Source organism: Apteryx rowi, unplaced genomic scaffold (assembly GCF_003343035.1).
Source record: "Apteryx rowi isolate R43461 unplaced genomic scaffold, aptRow1 scaffold_7, whole genome shotgun sequence".
Lineage (NCBI taxonomy): Eukaryota > Metazoa > Chordata > Aves > Apterygiformes > Apterygidae > Apteryx > Apteryx rowi.
The window spans coordinates 3,504,204-3,519,097 of record NW_020450982.1 but is presented as its reverse complement, the minus strand read 5'-3'; the positions used below and the strand labels follow the sequence as shown (position 1 = coordinate 3,519,097).

General features: G+C 43.4%; 1 protein-coding gene across 1 annotated transcript in view; it reads right to left on the bottom strand.

The window, feature by feature from the left end:
- Nucleotides 1-14,894, bottom strand: part of TRABD2B (TraB domain containing 2B) — a 302,708-nt gene that overhangs the window by 184,567 nt on the left and 103,247 nt on the right. The gene's annotated exons all lie outside the window — the stretch shown is intronic.

The following is a 14,894-nucleotide window of genomic DNA, read 5'->3' as shown; positions in this document are numbered from 1 at the left end:
GATACACCCTCATTTGGCAGCCAGTCATCAGCTTGCAAATTATCACTCCATGTGTTACACCCAGCAGCGTGGAGCACACCAGGAAAGACCGTTGTGCTAAAAAGTTTATAATCCGGCATTGCATCCAGGAGACTCAGCTGCCCTCCTGATGTGCCACATCTCTGGGTGAGGTGCAACTTTGGATGGGGTGACTCAGCTCACTTGCAGAGGAGCATCAGCCTGCGGCCCCTTGCTGGGAGCATCTAGCAAAGCCTGGCTGCTGTGGGTCTGCCCTTCCCCAGCGCCAACCAGCTGCTGCTGCTGCTTGTGGCTGCATAAAAGTAGGAGAGCAGGATGGGGTAAATAGAGATAGACACAGGACCACACCAATCTATTCACCTTCTCCAGTGTCTTGCGGGCAAATGGAGCTAATGCTTAATTATCATGAGTGATTTATTAACATATAAAGTCAGATTAAATGGGTATTTTGAGCTGAGTGGCTGAGAGGCTTTGAAAGGGGAAAGCGATTCATGCTATTTATCCAGCTGAGGGAAAAGTCACGTGGTATGAACACACAATACTGATTTTTCTGGATTAAAAATAATACATTTCTAAGAAAACAACATGATTAGCAGCCAGCAGAGCTATTGATTAGGAGGAACGCTTGTTTCACACAGCCACACTGCCCACATCAATTTCTAAACACAGCAGAGATTACTTAAGACTGTATATTTTCTCTAAGGCAATTCTGCTTTTACTCACACATTGAATAGAGTCTACAGAGGTTTCAAACTTGCTCAGGTGGAACAGAAGTTCCACTGGCTTCTCGAGCAGATAACAATCACTGCATGTCAAAAACATGACGACATTCATGCATAAAATGTGGTTGCTATCACCGTATAATTTCTCTCTAATTGAATAAGCAACTTTAAAACCAGAAACTAGATGAAGGTCTCCCTTTTTCCTACTTCGAAAGGGAAAATCTATGGAAATCAAAAATGGGGAAAGTAATAGGAAGAAACACTTGATATGCTCTGGTCTACCCTTCAGTTATTTTGTTTTCTGTGATACTTATTAGTGTGGGCAAAATGTGCATCATCTGATGTGTGAAATGGAATCTTAGCTTCTCCCTGTGACAAGATTAGATTGCGGTACTGGAAGGACACACATTGATATACAGTCACCAGGACCTGAGGAGCTGTGTAGAGGAAGAAACAAGTGCCTTTTAATTTTTTTTCATCTTAACTATACGCAGGAAAGCTTATTTAATAAAGAAGAGAAAAAGAGAGAGAAAAAAAAAAGCTCTCAGTGTAGTACAACTTCAGGGTTGAATACCTAACCTTGGGCCCATGGTGGAAATGATCCTGCGGAGATAAGAAATACAAGGATCAAAGGAGTTAACGTCACAGACTTATGAAACGGGTGTTTCTTAAGCCAGGTGTCCTGTATTCTCCCGCCTCTCCCCCTTCCAGGCGCCCCCTCAGCCTCCTTCCGCATGAATACAGAGAAACCGGGCAAAAGAACTGCATTTGCTAACCCTCCTTTCTAACTAACATCTTCCTGGAAAAGACAAAAAAAGAAAGTGTGTATCTGTAAAAGGTACCCCTTGATATTATTGAAGGTCAGGGCTTTGATAAAGGCACGATTAGGTTGCCAAAGCAGAATGGTACTTTTGGAGCGGCTTAGATTCAGAGGTTGCTTCTGGTGATTTTGACATACTGCATATGGGATTAGGCACCCAGAAGAAAAAAGACAGCGAGGGGGTAAACCAGCTCACTTGCAATGTTTGAAAAAGTTCTGGTATACAGGGCTCAGAAGTGCCTTTCAGCACAGCTATGAGCAAGGACGGTGGATGTACTGCATCACTGCAGGAGCAGCAGCAGAAGGCACACTGATTCAGACAGCACACTGTTTTTTCAGTTTGCTGGTGGAAACAGGTAGAAATAAAAAGAGCATTTTGGTTCAACCTAAACTGGACTTTATTGCTGACTTTTGGAGGAGATTTGGAGGGGGGGCAGTGCTCAATGAAATTAAAACAAGCAAAATTTTCATTTGGGTCAAGCTATACTTTTTGCTCAAGTCTAAAATGAAGTGGTTCACTTCAGCATTGCAAGTTTTCCCTTTCTTGATCTGCTTAAATTAAAACTTTTCCCAAATGCCTAATTTCCATTTGGAAACAAAAACTGGGAGGATTTGGTCTTGAAATGGCTGTACAAACATTTCTTTTCTTCTCTCTTTTCCATATTCATTTCCATAGAACAATCCGTTTGCTCAGTTTGGCATCAGTTTGTGAGTATCTTGAGGTCAGCTGATACAAATCTACCATTTCTAGCAGGGGAGGTAATTTAGCTCTTGAACCTCACCTGGAAGGCAAAGTGCTTCCTCTGACAGGTTCCTGTATTGTAGGTAGCATCACTGCTCACCTCTATCAGGTATGCTCATCTCTTCGCCTGGCTGATCTGTTTTTCCAGCATGGTTAAAAGAAGCTGGTTCCTATATTAATGGTACATGAAGTGACATGACAAACAACATATTCAAACCCCTTTTAATATTCAGCCTGCTTTTATAGCTCATTTATATCTCTGAGGAGACAGAGTTCAGCTTGAGACCAGGGTACATACACTTCTGGCTCCATACCGAGCTTTTCTAACCACCTCATCAACACATCCTTAGATTGGCTTAAACCAGGAGTAAATTTCTATTCCTCCCCTCTGGCCAGTGAATGAACGAAGGTAGCCAAGCTCCACCTTTGCTTCTGGCCCATCGATTCCCACTTTTGAGGCTCTGGCTCTCCCGAGCGTGAAGGCCAGCAAACAGTAATTTTGTGTGCCTGGTGTGAAAGGCTGTACAGTGTGAATACGGTTGGAAATGCAGGTTGCTGGCTCCTGGCATGGTACAAAATTCAAGGCACAATCAAACCCATGGAGAGTAACTAGCAAATTGCTCAAGCTATTTTTTTATGAGACACTCTAGCCAGCCCTCTTTTCATATCCTTTATGAGGCTGCCTTCAGCCCTAGCCATAGTAAAAACTCCAAGTTATGGAAATCATAAGAAAGAAATTATGTATGGAAAAATCATTACGTTATAAATTGGTTCCACTGTTCAAAACATGTAGGAAATGGGGCATATAAAACTCAGATGGTGTTGTAGACTTTGATACAAGGTTCATTATTACACTGTGACACAAGTGAAATATGTGCTAACACATTGCCAGCTAATTTGCCTTTATTTACAATGCAGACCCATCACTGGGCAACTTCATAAATTTTATCTACCTGAGTGATTTCTCCGATTGAACGTGACAGCACAGAAACGCGCAGAGAAGTGTAGATCTTAGATCTTAAGGACTATGTGGTTCTGAATGTGTCCCCCCACCTTCATTCTAAAATCATAATAGTGTTAATCTCCCTCTTTTCTCCTAATCTTTTTATACTTTATCCTCTTATTAGACTATTACTATTCTGGGTTAACCATATAGACATGTGTTGTTTGTGTGTGTGTTTATTAAAGACCTAACTGAGGTAAGAAGCAGGTACAACTGGACAGGAATGATTTTGTCAAAATGTTATCTTTTGGAAAATATCACTTTGTTAAAATTGAAAATTTCTATGGAACTGCAGCAGTTTTCCTTAAACTTTCATCTTAAAAAGTGCTGATGCCATCAAGAGAATTCCAATAGCCACATGCCAATGTCCCCTGGCAAAAGGGAAATCTAGGGAGTCCCGCTTAATTATAGTGGCTAAGCAAGATGCTTCCCTGGGAAAAAAAAAGGGAAAACAAGGGATTAAGCTTAGCTGCTGTTGTGAATTATACCCCTAAGTAGGGGAACAACCACGGAAGATGAGAAATGGACAGAGCTGACACAAGGTATCAACCAGATGTGCAGTTTTCTTTTGAAAAAAATCTTGTTTTAATTAAATGGTTTAAAAATAAAATTATAGTCATTGTGAAAATATTTCTTTACCGGAAAAATTCAGGGAAACTTTTTTTTAAGACTGAAATGGTCTGTTTCCATATTTTAAACTGAGAAGTTCAGTTTCTTGCTGCAAAATTACACTCTTTAAAATAGACTCTACCTTCTATTAAAAATATAGGAGGTTGAAGTCTGAATGAAGTGCTTTGAATATATTAAAAATGTTTCGAATGACCAAAACAATTCTGCTTTTTTGTTCTAATGTGGAACAAAATTTCTCTTACTGCTTCCCAAAACGTCGACAAATTGGAAAAGTCATTTGCCAGCCAGTTCTGCTCTAACAAGAATGTCAAGAGGGATCTTTTATTAATGTCTAGATGGCGTGTAAATTGAAGAAGTGCTGTCAAAACGTAAAGTATTATGAAGCTCTTCAAATTTCCCCTTCAGTTTTGCAGAATTAAGGAGCCTGGTTCACAGTCTGGGCCCACCATGTCAAATGTTGCCATCCTCAGGGAGTATTCCAGTTAACATAACCTTGGACAACCACCCATACTTCTCTCTGCCTACCAAAGCCAACCTCTAATTTTGAAGATACTGAATTTTTTCAATTCTCAAGTTACAATTTTCCATACTCCACACTCCTAGATTTCACAGATGAGAGTCTGGTCTCTTGCCTGTAAGTCCTTCTTTTTTTTTTTTTTTTCTTTTTTTTGAGGAATGCTGACAGATTGGAGGGCTTTACATCTTACTGTGCATATCTTCTTTCACATCTTTCACCATCCCTTAAAATGAAATTGCATAATGAGCGAGAGGGAGCAGTGGAAGCAGTGCAAGGAGATTGAGGAAATCCTGCTAGCCTTAGATGACACTTGGGTTATTGAGTATACAATGGACCTGTATGTGAAATGATTTTCCCTCAGTCACTGAGGTCCTATAATGAAGGACTGACAAAACCATTGCTTGTAGTCTGTAAATTTGTGGGGAAAATCTTTAAGACCTTCAGGCTCATGAGGGCTAATGGGCCTCCATGTCAGATTAATAAAAACAGCTGAAGATATGTGGGATTAGAGTTTGGGGATTTTTGATCACGAGAGGACTTGAGGCCCCAGTTATACTTAAAAGCTGTCTGGATGCTTGGCTACTATGGAGGTAAAAATAAAGCAACCATTTATCCATATTGCTAACACTATCAGTGAAGGATYTGCCTAGAGAAAGGTGCTTCTCGCCCCCTCCACTCATCTGTTCACTGCCTTGCTTGCCACGGCTGAAGGCTCGAAGCTGGCCAGCCTCGCTCACCAGGTCCAATGCTCAGCTTGCCTGGATTTGGCATTTGATGAGGAGCTCATTGCTGGTTTGTCCTTACAGAACTCCTTTGTACCTACTGGGGACAACCTGCCAGGCAAAACAGCTCTTTTGCTCTTCTGAATTAGTGCTCAGCACAGTCTGACCTTGGGCCCCACCACTACCGCACTGCTCCCAAATCCATCCCAGTACCTTGCTGCTGCTGTCAGGAATACTGGAGATATTTTTCACAGGGTGCATTTCACACAATGGACAACTCTCTGGAAAGAGTGAATCAATTCACTGCAGTTCGCTGTCTGGGCACGCCTGCAATGGTGCCAAACCATTTTACATCATACAAACCCAACGCAAGACCTCAGAGAGTGTCCTGCAGGCACCCTGAAGGCCCCACTCTCTCAACGGGGAGTGCCCAGCACAGCTCCCTCATCACACCCAGCACCTCTCTGCTCTGCCCCTCCAGCTCATTAACACAGAGGACGATTCACCGGCCACAGGTGACCACCTCGTTTGCAGGCTGATCACTGACTTCAGCGGATTTCCAGGCATGAAGCACTTCGTTTGCACCACAACTGGAGCAAACAAAGGTCTAACATGCTGTCACTGGTCCCTAATCCCTCCTTTGCTGTGCTTGTTTTAGAATAATAAAAGTCTAGCAAGTTTCGTAGCAAGCACATGGCCCTGAATTCATATGATTCTCCTTTATTTTTAACTTAGCTTTTAGAGCACCATTTAAATTATAATTTTTTTTAAATAAGGAAATTGCATCTTTAACGGAAATTAATCTCCCAGTCCCCCTCAATAAACCTTTTGAAGCTCACTATGACTATGACAGAGGTAGGTATTTTTAGAAGGACCATGTGGTAATTTTCTCTGCAGCATTCAATAATTTACAATATCATAGCTGAAGGTAAAGATTTCCCTTAAGTATAATTTGGCGTTAATCGGGCTTTCACAGGCATATTCATTGCAGACAGGGCACCAGCCTAGAACACAGCTTTATCCTAAGGATCGCTGGGGAACTGCAGAGCCGAATAATAAAGCCTTATGCAAATTCACAGAGAAGCAAAGCCCGGACAAAGCCCCCAGTCTAAGACACAGCGAGCTCTAGCCACAGGCCAGCATCTCTCACAGCCCCTGGGGAGACGTGTGCTAGCAATGTCGAACCACATACTCACCCCCAAGCTCACATCATCACAGGATACTAACTAAAAGCATCCTTCCCGGTATGAAAACATGGGGAGGAATTAGCCCACAACCTAACAAGTGCAATCAAATCAAACTGGTTTGTGGTACTTAAATTTAGGAGGTTCTTTAATGATGCCTCCTTGACCCTCTCCTCTTTCCCCACATTATTAAAGGATGTTATTCTGCAGTAACATCTAGAGGTCTTAAACGCTGCAAGGTGATGTGCTGGCCTGTGGTAAGAACAAAAGTGTGCAGAGGGCACAAAGTCAAGGCAAGGCTGAAGAGGTCTGGTTTCCACACTGTCCCTACAATGCATGCGCTATCCATGATCAAATAAGCTTCTTCACAAGAATGTCTCTCTCTCAGGTGAATGCTCCTGTGTTCTTTAATGTGAAGTTATCTGAATCAGAAGGCAACAGTGAAAGCTTCAGTTACAAGGAAAGCAACAACTATTTTTTTATCTGGGCATGATGTCATTGCAGCTCTTTTGGAAAAGTTGAATTCAGTATAGATTTATACAATCAATGCACCAAATTAGTGTTTTTTTTCTGTGTGTCAGTTCTTGGCTATGGTATCTGGAGTTTCCTTCTTGAATTTTAAAGAAAACACATGTTTATAAGTTAAAAAATAAATTTTAAAGAGCACCAAACAAGTCTGACAAGAAAAGTGAGTCAGTCTCAAATACCCCTTGCTAAAGAATCAACTGATGTCACTGTAGAGAGAGGAGGCTAAAGCTGGTGTAATGTTCTTACCACCTGATCTGTTATTCCCACCTATTGCGTTAACAGTTCTGCATGCAATGATAGCTATCACTAAAAATTGCCAGAACACTGAGTTGTGTGGGAAATGTCAACATCTTGGAATCTGTGTTCCCATGAACCAAATTTTCTCAAGAATAGCAGTTCTGGAAATTTTTTCATTACAAATGTATATAGAATTACAGGCTGTTACAGCACATGATAAAATACTACTAATAGAGAAATGCAGAAAAATTATATAGCAAGTAATAAAAAAGAAATATACATTTTTTTAAATTGATATTACAACAAGCTTTTTTTAAGAACCAAAGGTTGCAATTGCTCTGAAATTAGCATTTCCCAACAGGTTTTTCTCCTCACGAGAAATTTTGCCAAAATGGACACAACATGGAGGAAAACACTTGGGTTTACTCAAACAAAAAAGCAGATAAACACGAAAAAATACTTAACATTTGGCTCTGTTTAAGCTGCTGGGAGACATGCTATTGTTCGTTACGGACAAACACGAAAATGTAGAGTCATGATCCTGTGTTACTGGCTGCATTGCACCCGTTAACATGGAGCCCTTCTCAAATCACACAAATGTCAGAAAGCATCTTAAATCAGCCAATATCCTTCTGCTTTCATCTTACACATGTATAACTTAAAAATGATTACGCTGGGGTTTAAACTAATGACTTCTGGGCCCAGACCTCAGATGGCAATTGGCAAGCCTCCAGCCAGAAAAACGGCAATAGAGGACTTATAAACCTGTGACAATTGGTGCATGAGTAGTGGAAATTCTTCCACCCTTCCTGCCCCCATCTGCTCAGGATCTCATCAGAAAGACTGTCATTATAATAACTTTATTATGGACCTTCTGAGGAAAGCTAGATCCCAGCAAGGGTTTTGCCAAAGCAGACAGGAAACTCTTTCGCTCCTCGCTAGAATAAAGCCCTTTATAATTAATGCGGGGTAAATAAAGCGCTCATCTGCAAACACTTTTAATTAGAAATTGGTTAAAGCTAACCCCCCATGACCAAGCTGGCCAGGGGGATTAGATGCATGTCAAGCTTTGCCCGATCGGTAAATAAGAGGCCTTTTAGTAGCCTCAATTCCTGTGCTGTGGGACCCCTTTCAGCGGCCATCACACGTCATTGTGCTACTCAAGCCGGCTCTCCAGGCTCAATAGAGGATCAATATTTATCCAGGCTTTCTAAGCAAAAAACCTCCTTGACACAGGCAGCATCTGTGTTTGAACAAGTACTTGCTAACACATAGCAGACTTTCACCGAAGAGATCTTGAGTCTGACAGGTCAAAAGAGAACGAGGGTCACTGAGCACCATAAGTTATTTCTGTGTTTGCTTAGTGCAATGTTCAGAGCATGGCTACCAGAAAGGATGGACGTGAAAGGTGCTTATTGCTCTCAGGACAGAATACACATTTTAGAAACACAGCATACTGCTAGAAAATAAAAGAAAAAAAAAAAAAACAGTGACCTGTATTAGTGTCTTCTACCCCTGTATATCAGATCTGCCTGATGTCTCTAGTCTTCTGATAATATTTAGAATATCGAAGTGTCAGGTTTACTATCAGCGTCTCTGATAACATGCTATCAGATCTCAGACAGGCGGAAGGGACTCTCCCTTTGGACTGTGTGGGAAGGCAGCCAACAGCACGCAACCACGGTGGTAGCTTGTGCTCAGAGAGAACAGCAGAAGTGCGCAGGGAAGAGGGAGCAAATTCAGACAGATTTGGTTCCTGCTCTAATTGGATTGCGTGAGACCCACAAAACATGTGTGTTGTGATGTTTTGTCTCTGTTATGGAAGAGAAATGTGCATGCTCTCACTCGAGTTAGCTAACATCACGGTAACTAGAAACCAATTTGTTCTCAGATCCAATAGCTCATTTCAGGTAAAATTCCAGGGAAGACCAAGGACTAGACAATATTCACGTGAGTTAGCAAACTGCATTACTGCCTTTGGGAAAACCCAATCTTTGCTTTTGCCAAGTCACAGCACAGGTACAAACCGCCCTGTCTTTGCTAGAATTTTTCTGTGACTAACACACGAAACTTCCACCTGAGGAGGACAAGCCCAAGTGATGTTTACTTCCAGGTGACCAAATGCAGGTCTCCATGGGGAGCTTGCGCGCGAGACATGGGCAGAATGGAGGATGTGCTGCTCCTCGTGAGCTTGAAAGTTGAGGCAACACGTTGCCTCGTGGCCGCAGAGTGAAGTCTGCTGCAGTGGGTGGGCTTCCTCGCTATCTGTGGGGCAGCCTGGCGCACAGGAAGCTGGTGCTGTGGCAGACAGGACCACAGCTGGGAGACCTCTCCAGCCATCCATGCTGCAGCCCGGCTGAGGCTCGCTGGGGCTTTTGGCAGAGCCCAGGAGCTCATTCTCCTGTGAGGAGCGAGCAAGGGCTGTGGCAGGCAGACACTGCAATGTGGAGAGGGTTAAACCAGCCTCCGAGGTTCAGCACTGGGCTATTTTTTCTCCTGGCATCAGAGGCCAGCAGAATCATGCGGCCCCATTGGGCCTTCTCAAAAAGGCACTAGAGGCACAAAGCTGCCCTCCCCAAGACCAGTCAGCCACAGTGCTCACAAACTGGAAAGCATCCTTTCTTCTCCATCACAGGGATGCTATTTTGATGCTACTACACCCTCTCCTGCTTTCCATATTCTGACCCACAAAGCTGCCTTCTAATCCAGACAAAGCCGCTCCTTAGGAACGGAAACTGCAGTCCATGCCTTTATCTGGCTGTATTGTCCCTGATCTCTATCTGACAGCCGCATTGCCAAGTATAAATCAACACCCAGCTTTATTAGATTCTCTTCTTGCCTCTGCTTCCCATGGTTTGATGAAGATTTGAACTGCAGGCAAGCTGAGAGGTCTCTACTGCTACAAAATACTAGGGCTCCACTGGTGGATGCGGAGCAAGGGGGCACACATAGTAATAATGCTGGCAGTTACTCTTAGAGATGGAGAAACTGAGGTATAGGACGTCAAAGAGAGTCCCCTACGCTGAGCTACCGTCAGAATCCAGTTCAGCCAAGTCTCAGGCCCAGCTCTGCCCTCTAGATAACACTGTCCCAGGCCTCTTGATATTTGACTGCTTGCCCTTTTCTTAATTCTTATTTTGTTAGTCTCTTCCTAAAAAAAATGAAGAACCTTTTTGAATACAAGAAGGGATTTCTCCAGCAGAAATGCCTTCTCTTTCCCTGGAGGTCTATTTATTGAAGTCATAAAACTGTGCTTTGGATTGAAACTTGGCAATGGGAAACGGGATGTCAGAGGAGGAATGCTCTCTGAGCAGAGCATGGCTTAGAGCGCACTGCACCAGAGAGGCAGTCTTGCCTACTGGATACATTTCTGGTCCAGAACTCAAAAAAATTTTTTTTTTTTTTTTAATTCCCAGCTCCCTCATGGACTTTGTGCATATTACTTGATCTCTCTTTTTCCCTTCCATATTTTCATTTTGTGTTGGCTGCTTAGTTACAGCCACTGGAGGGCAGGGGTGGTCCCTAAGGGCATGTTCACATTTTTTCTTCCAGCTGCAGCTGCTCCAGCAGCAGAGATACCACTCTCAGATCCACAGCCACACTGCTGGGGATGACTCTCGGACCGGCCAGCTCAGCTGCATCTTAGAGCACTCCCTAGCCCATTCCTCTCCAAACATGCAGAGCTAGCAAACACCTGCTATTTGAAAGAAGTTAAAGGCAACATGGCTTGTGTGGGCTGAGATGGATTCAAGATGACCGCTTGGGCATGAGAGCACACAGAGGGGTTCTAGCTTCAAAGTTGGCCCTGCTGTCAGAAAGGGATTGGACTAGAGACCTCCAAAGATGCCTTCCAAACTAAATGATTCTGTGATGCTAGGGGGATTTCCACCTTTGCCTTACGCATGGAATGTCTCCAGCTAGTCTGGCTGCAGCCCGAGGAAAGCTCAAACTCAAGCCTTTTCTATGTTTGTGGCTGACGAATGGCTCTCTCCTCCCATAATTACATGCTTCACAGGGACAAGTTGCTCCAAGGGAAGTCTGTCCTGAAATAACTTCTGTCYTGTCACCATCCTCACCTGAATTCCTGCTGTCTCCTACATCCAGCTGGAGGCAGGTCCAGCTCTAGCAGAAGCCAGACTTGTTGCTAACRATGCCTTAGAAACTAAAGCCAAAACTACTTAATAGATCCTCAGTTGGCCTCTCATCAGAAGACATTTGATGGCAGCACATCAAATACACCCACGTGCAGTATAGCTGTCTGGACAGACATCTCCCCCACCCCCACAATGATCCATTAGGAATTTGGAAATGGTGTTGGCTATGGGTATCTTGTGGGATGGAAAGATTTTTGGAGATGCAGAATATGCCAGCCTTTCATTAGATATCCCATTACAGTTCCCAAGAAATTTTTGCAAGACAAGAAGTCCAGCAAACAGAGCAAGGGAGCCTGAAATGTTAGTCCCACCCCACTCTCCAGCACTGAGGTTGGATCTACCCCTGGGTCTAAGCCTTGGTTTTGGAATAACTAGACTACCCGGAGCACTAGCTTCAGACATTCCCAAGTTCAGCCTAATGTTATCTGTCCTGCAAAAGTGGCTTTAATGTAAACAGACATGTGTGGCGTGTGACTGCCAGAGCAACCTGTATTTGGGAGAAGATGACAGAGCCCACCACCACGTAATCGTATGTAGGACTGAAAGCACATCCAAGCACAACACCCCTGGCAACTTAGGGAGTTTCAGCAATGCAGGATTTGGCTTTTTATTTGGAAATGCCCTAAAACAACCTCATAAGTGGAGGAGGCAGCCCTGGATATTGCTTCCTCCAGGGATGGCTTTAAGGCTGCCTCCAAGCCAGCAGTCAGATTTTGGATTTTAACAGACGACCACCCATTGCTGTAGCAAAAAGCAGGATAAAGTAGCTGGGATTCTTGAGGTTTCTGCACTCTTCCCTCTCCTAGCAGGAAGTCTTTTAATTTTTATTTTAAATATATAAACTATCCCCTGATGAAGAAGGACAACAGAGGAATTTTGACATGGGCAAGAGCTCCACTCCAAAGTCATTCAGTCCCTTAATTTATGACATAATCTCCAGATATTTAATTAATATGGCTATTATTAGTTTAAAAAAAAATCTTTTTGTACTCCTAGTCCAGTAAAATAATTGAGCTTTGGTCCCCTCAGGCCTGTTGGTTAACAAAAGGGAACTGTGCCCATTTGGATTACCTAAACCCAGCAAGAACCCTTTGATTTAATACCGCAGGCCTGAAACTCCCAACCACTGCTCTGCTGCCCTGAGTTACAGTGTCATCAGTGTTCCCTGCTAGAGGGATCAGGGGCTTAACGGGATTTAGGGTGGAAAATCCAAACTCAGCCTGAGGTATCTGCAACACAGGACTTCACAGAGAAAGGGGAAAAGAGCCAGATTTGTTCTTTCCCTCCTTTCTCACGTGGGCCCTTCCTCATTTCTCATGCCTGGATGCAGGGTGAGAGGTGTGGAGAAACACAGAAAATCCTGTGTCATGAGTGGGCCTCACTCAAGGCAGTTTTCATGAGGATAGCCCCTGGAGTATAACCCTCAAGAAGTTCATGTGGCAGCACTGACTCTGATTAAGAAGAAAAGCAGGGAAACTAACACCAAACTGTTATTATAGTGTCATTATTATTCTAATTCCACAAATATATATCATATATGCATATACGATGCGTATATGTGATGGCAATAGCCATTTCCCTCCAAAGCCAATGGAAAAGGAAGATGTAGTCACTAGCAACAGGAACTGAGCACTGTAAAGGATTAGGCCTATATGGCTTAATCAGTGCCACACACCAGCTAGTTTAAAGCCATCCTATATATTCTTTAAGACCAGTTTTTCTATGGAGGATCTCATCATGCTGACTGCAGGCAAGACAGACATGGGATGACTAAACGGTCTCCACTGCAGAGACATATTGATTGAGGACAAAGCACTACAGAAAGATGTGGCAAAGGCATACAGAGAGGAATCCTGAGGCGATGTGAGAGTAGATTTTCGGGTTGGAAACAAGTGACAGCAAGGCTGCTTAGCTGCCTTCCTATCACATGCCATGGCCAAGGTCTAATGSGGCAAGATTTGGGACACTGAGAATTGCTGAGTAGCCACTTCCCAACTGCTGACTCATGAGTTCAGGAATTGCTAAGACACAACTTTGTAACTTGCTGAGTAGTCACTTCAAAAATTGCTGGGACATAACACCATGATTCAGCAAGTCCCTGTTTTGTGACCTGGCAAGTCATGACTCAGCAGGTTGCAAGGGCCAAGCTGTTCCCCTCAAACCTCGCCACCCAATACTTCTTACTACCGCCTCTCTATTGTGCGCACTCCCTGCTTGCAGGTCCTGGGGGCAGACGTGGACCACAGCTTTATCAAAGAGAGGGGAAAACAAACATCGTTTCAGAAAACAAAATAAATGAAGGCACTAACTAGACCTGCCTAGCTGTTCTCGCACAGTGTGTCCTAGGGCCTGGTACCACTGTGGGCTGTGCTAACAGGGCAGAAAGAGAAAGGAAGGAAAAAAGGTGTTAACCCTTCATACCCTATCATTTTGTTTATCAGAACAACTGAAATCATCCCATTTACACAGGAGTGAAATTTGCAGGGGAGAAGGCCTTCCTTTTACTACTAAATATTCTTGCTGGGCCTTGTACAAAGAGCAAACCTTGCTCAGAGCACACCCAATATTCATTTTTTCCCTAAAGTGCTGGCTTCAGCGTTCATCCAAAGGCAAAATCTGATGCTTTAATCTGACTGTATTTTTACAGCTCTGCAAATACACAGGGTGCTTGTATTAAAATTAATTACCATGAAAGCCACACAAGTTCACAGGCTTAATCACAGGCAAACCTCCCTTATAAAACAGATGCTCAAGATGTCAGGCATCCTTCCCAAAGACACAGCATAGAGATTTGAGTGTTAAAGTACTGAAACTTTAAAATCTCTGCTGGCAACTTTCAAAATTCAGTGATTACCCCAAGTTGCAGAATCCCACTCCAATTAGTGTTATTCAAAGCGGACCCTCTATCTGTATATGACAGGCACCAAATTTAGGGCCAGATTCTTCTCAGAGCAAATGGAGTGATTTTGGATTATGCCATTTGAAGAGGATATGGCCCATCATTGACTATATAGACTAACACTTTAGGAGAAAAAGTCTCCAGTCTGCATTCTTTATGAAACATGCAGCTAATTTGAACTGCCAGGGAGTTACTGTCTTGTACATTTAAAATTAATAAATAAATCCTGGGAGCAGATATCTTCTTGAGAAACCACATCTCAAACCATCAGGCTGGATGATTATCATGGTCCCTCTGGCAACTACAATGACTTTTTGGGTTTACCTTCTCATCTTTCACAGGGCTGAAGAGAATGGGGTCRTTTGGACTCCTTCAGACATGCTCTGTCTTAATCCTGGCCCTGCTTGCAGGGAATGAATATAACAAAACCCTCCTGCTTCAAGACTTCACATGTCCACAGGGATCAGGAAGGATTTGCTGCCCCCATACACATACACACAATTGGCTAGATGTAGTTTTGCTCTACACCTTGAGTGGAAGCACCAGAGGCTCTAACAGTGGAAGAGGTGAGCCTGAGCAGCCCAGATCAGTGCTGCAGGCTGGGTACAGAGAATTGATGCCTGACTGGTATGCATTGCTCAAGCGTTCAAATACACTGACCTCCTTTTACCCTGTCCCAACCAAACTGTCTGGGATGGTAGAGAATGATCTGTTAGGG